Source organism: Austrofundulus limnaeus, unplaced genomic scaffold, assembly GCF_001266775.1.
Source record: "Austrofundulus limnaeus strain Quisiro unplaced genomic scaffold, Austrofundulus_limnaeus-1.0 Scaffold11, whole genome shotgun sequence".
Classification (NCBI taxonomy): domain Eukaryota; kingdom Metazoa; phylum Chordata; class Actinopteri; order Cyprinodontiformes; family Rivulidae; genus Austrofundulus; species Austrofundulus limnaeus.
Window position 1 is genome coordinate 4,013,947 of NW_013952413.1, and position 4,839 is coordinate 4,018,785.

Sequence of the window (4,839 nt, forward strand, 5' to 3'; positions counted from 1 at the left end):
TTATCGCAATAAATTTTGAGACAATTAATCGCCCAGCAAAATTTGTTATCGTGACAGGCCTAGTGGCGGCCATCTTAAATAGTTAATTGTTAAAAGTTAAATCTGATGTAAATGTACACCCCAAATTGTTTTTGTGGACAAGTGCTGAAAAACTATCAGCAAACTTTGATTGCAAACTTGTGGCTAAATTTTACTGAGTCATTTATAAGCAGAAAGTGCCCAGCGGGGCCGTTAGCATCTTTAACTATTGTCAACCAGCATTTCTGCACAATCTCCAACTTTCAATAAGAGAAAGGTCATCTTACTGAATCACCACATCTCGTTAACTTGAAGCATGAATCACACCATCTGTCATCTTTTAAATAAATCAAATAAATAAATTATCGGTAGTTTGCATATCTCAAGATCTAGTGACCCTTTCCCAGCATCACTTTATTAAATCAGAGCACAATAGGAACGACAACAGACCCGCATCATCATCAATAATGACCACAATGCATCACTTCTCTTTTCCTTCCATGGGTTTTCACAACTCCTAGTTTTGTCAGTGGTGAAGCAACTTCCTCTGCAGGCAGCCCAAGACAAAAATACAATACCTTTTAGTTAGAACTTTATGAAGAATAGTTCAACTCCTTTGTGTTTGATGCTGTTTGCCAGTCGTCAAACATTATACGATGTTTCTTTGTCAAACTCAACAAGTTTGACCTTTCATGGCACAAGTCATGTAACATGTAGCAACATATGATAGAATGTGAGATAAAAAGAATGGAGATTAGTTGGTGGATGTCTGTAGAACTCATCAATCAGGAGAAAAAACACTCTAAACACAAATAATCTCAGTTTAATGCGTTCATGCCCTTTGATCCACACCAGATACCAAACTGGTTCCAAATCTGATTCACTGAGTTTCAGATAAGAACACATCAAAAACTATAGATCCTGTTTTTGGTTCTGAAAAGTCAAGTAAACCTGTCACAACTGCTTTTCTGTTGACAAACTTTTAGCCAAAGCTGCTTCTGCCATTGCATGGTCCTTCTGTATTTATTCCCATTGAACAATAACAGTTTGTTACTAAAAAAAAAAGAGAGCAAGCATAAAGCAGGAGTCCAGATTTATTTCTGACTGGAGAGCAAATAAGCATGACTGGAATCTTACCTGGAAACTCGCCTACTATCCCAAAAACAGCATAGTGAATCCAGAGACAAATTGGCGCCTCCACAAGTAAAAATGTCTTAATTGTCAGAAAGAGACTGCTGGTCGCTGGCTCAGCTCAAACTTGTGCCTACAGATTGTGATGCCACTCCCCCCCCCCTCCCCTTGTATCAGCCAGCTTACAGTAGGCTGAGTTTAGTCACTATGAGTCACCTTCTTCCTCCTCTAACTGCCAGCTCAGCTTCCAGTTCGTCCTCCTTCGTCTCCCACTTCCCTCCTCTTCCCCTAAATTAGCTTAAATGGTCTTAGGCAACAACAAGACCCCAGTGTCCAGTAAACTCATCTCTCTTCACGTCCCCTGCTCACTAAAGTGTAACTCCTCCTTCAGTCCAGCCTCTTTGTTTCAGAACAGTGCTCAGCATTTGCATACAAAAACACCTACACGTGTGTGCGTGCAGCATCACACACACACACACACACACACACACACACACACACACACACACACACACACACACACACACACACACACACACACACACACACACACACAACCAACCTTTATTCTGCTGTCAGGCCACTGTGGATGTACTTTTTTGAACTGTAGAGCAATGAATCAGCATATTAACTTCTACAATTGAAAACCCACATGCCATGATTTTGTCATGCACACAGAAATTGAAACAGACATCTCAGAGGTTCAATGACACAATGAGAGTGCACCTTTAAGTATTAACTGCATGATTATTTAAAATGAAGCTAACTTTAGGTGAAATCACAGTTATTTCTGTGGGGGGCCTAGAAAGTTTAAAACAGAATTCAGTTTGAGAAGAATGCGCACATCAACCAACAGCTGACTCACCAAAGCAAACAAAGACGACAGAATAACATTAGATTTGAATGTTTAAATGGTTATGCCTAAATGAATTCAGTTCTTTAGGTTAAAATACAATGATATCTAAAACATATTAGGCTGTTCTAAGGAATGTGATATTTAATTTTAATTTCTGTAATATTTACCTTTTTTTTATTTCAGGACCACTACATAAACATGGAAACTACTTAATACAGGGTTCCTGCAGTTTAAGCCAAGTTAAATTTAAGACTTTTTAAAACTTTTTAATGCCAAGTGAAATTAAATTTAAGACCAATTGTATAATAAACACAAATGACAAAAATAAAAACTGGCAGAAACTTATGAATCAAAGTATTTTTGGTTGAAGTATTCAAATATTGCTAATAGACCAATTGTTTTTATCCATATCTAACTATAGCAGAAACGTTCTTAGCGGTCAGTTTTAAACTTAATTTAATTTCAGGAAATCCTCCAACAACCCAAAATTTGGAGTTTTAGGACCCACAGTGGGGTCTTAACCCCAGTTTGCTGTAGATGAAACCTTTAAGTGCCGGTGACATAAAGTGTTTGTAAGAAAAGTGAATGCATTTTTGGAAAGACAACATTAACATATTACATAACTAATTTCACATTGCTCAGATGGACACTTGAGATATTTGCTCGTGAAATAACAGGAAGTGATGTCAAAGAAGAATGTCTACCTGTGATTATTTAAAAAAAATAAATGTTACTCATTATTTTAATATTTGAGGTGAATTACAATCATCTTATTTACAATGTGTTAACATTTTTAAGACTTCTGAAAGATTGATTTAAGACATTTTAAGGCTAATAAAAGCCTTATTTTTGGATTGATGAATTCAATGCCTTTTAAGACTTTTAAGGATCTGCAGAAACCCTGTAATACATAAACTAGAATAAGCAAAATTTTTTGCCTTGCCAAAGTTAAAGTGGAACTTACCACTGTGAAAGGATAACTCCGCCCCCAACACAAATTTGATTTTAAAATTTGAAATTAAAGCATTCTTTTAATAAAAAACATAGAATGAAATGACTGAACTCAACACAGAAAGGATGATGCCTTGATGATTTACCCTTCTCCTGAATCCAACCCATCTTCTTAGTTCCCTCCATCTACACACCCGTTCTACCCCTTATCCCTCAAAACATAAACCACTGAGACGGCTTTTTCTAACACAAATGTGAAGAACAGAGGCCAACGTGTTTCAGCAGTGCCGAATTGACAAGAATTCCTTGTTTGTACACAAAGAATTCAGCAGTGGGCTCACTCCAGTTCTCATGGTGCCTACAGTGTATTTACTGGGTTATTTTGGTCCAGGGGCTGGACCCCTGAAGGTCGTCAGCTTATTGGTCGGGTCACAGTGATATGAATAGGAGGGGGGGAACCACTTTTCAATACACTCTTGTACCCCGTTAATAATGGTCTGTCAAAGAAGCCGCACAAACACATACACACCTAATCACAAATGGATAAAATACTTATTTCTCTTACTGTTTACTACTTTAGTTACCATGGTTGCCATGAGCCTGTAAACAAACACTACAATTATAGATGAACATTGTATCTCTGCTGAGTGTTAAACAGCTGTGTTGATGGGTCTGAGTGGGGTCTGGCTCGGCCATGCTAAAACAAGGCTGCCCACAATTAGTTAAGACAAGCAGTGTTGTCACTATGGCAGACAAATGTCTATTTGACCTGGGTGGAAAATTGTCTTCTGTTGTTAATATTAGATGAAATGTCTCAAAATGGGGGCTTTTAAAACATCTAAATGGAAAGTGGTTCACCACAATGCAAAACATTGCATAGAAAATAGTTACATCAGAAAACAGCCTCTCTCAATAAAAAACGAATATTTTAAAGTTTAAAGATTTTTTCTTATACATTGCCAGTTTCCTATCAGAATCTGTGTACCCAAGTGACAAATGTGTTAACAGTAATGTCTACTTTTTAATCTATTTTTATATATTTCTTTATTTTGAATGTATTTTTATATATTTAATGTGTTTCTTTGTGCATGTAAAGTACTTTACACTGTCCAGCATATGAAAGGTGATATACAAATAACCTTGCCTTGCTTAAATTAGAAGACTAGGACTTTTAAAACCAGTTTACATTTCTTTTAAGTATTGTTCTGAGAAAAGGTTGTTATTATTAACGAATAATAGTTTACTAGGTGTAAATAGCTCTTAGAACAGACTTTGTTCAAAGAAATAGAGTTTATTTCTGAACAGACTGATGAGTTAAAAGCTGGTCTAAGTGAAGACCAAAGCAGATTGCTGCTGCCATTCTTGTGAATGTTCTTTTAAAAACATTTACAATGTCATCAGTTTATATTGCATGTTTGTTGTTATACTTAGAAGTCTTACAGTGCAAATAGAAAGGCAGCTAGCTGTAGCATTTCAGGTGCAGCCTGGCAGAATAACTATGTAGGAGTTCACATAAATCACTATGACACTTTTTCTGACTGTGACAATCCACTTTGGTCCTGCCTCTACTTAAACTAGCCATTATCTCATCAGTCTTGTCAGAATCCTCATAACTATGTTTTAATTTGTACATTTATGTGTTTTATGGTCTTGTATAATTTTTGCACTGTTTTTTTGCATCTGTTTCTTTGTATTGTTCTTGCTGAGGTTACCGAGTTTCTACGCTGCAGCTCCCAAACAAACTGATTCATCTCACTAGATATTTTCCATTCTCTTATTTATACTGTTTATATATTTATATACTTTTTAATTTTCATTTATGTATTAGGCCTCCAAAACTGGGACCTGAGTCCAAAATTTGGACTATAAACATGCACGAGAGC

The 4,839-nt window shown here is 36.4% G+C and overlaps 1 protein-coding gene across 2 annotated transcripts in view; it reads right to left on the reverse strand.

The window, feature by feature from the left end:
- The window catches only part of tfeb (transcription factor EB), a 34,878-nt gene that overhangs the window by 23,230 nt on the left and 6,809 nt on the right, over positions 1–4,839 (reverse strand). Inside the window, exon 1 of one of the 2 annotated variants that reach the window (XM_014002082.1) lies at positions 1,156–1,273. The exons of the other annotated variant lie outside the window; for it this stretch is intronic. The gene's annotated coding sequence lies outside the window, so the exon portion shown is untranslated. Of the gene's footprint in view, positions 1–1,155; positions 1,274–4,839 lie in introns of those variants that run through there. 2 annotated transcript variants of the gene reach the window in all.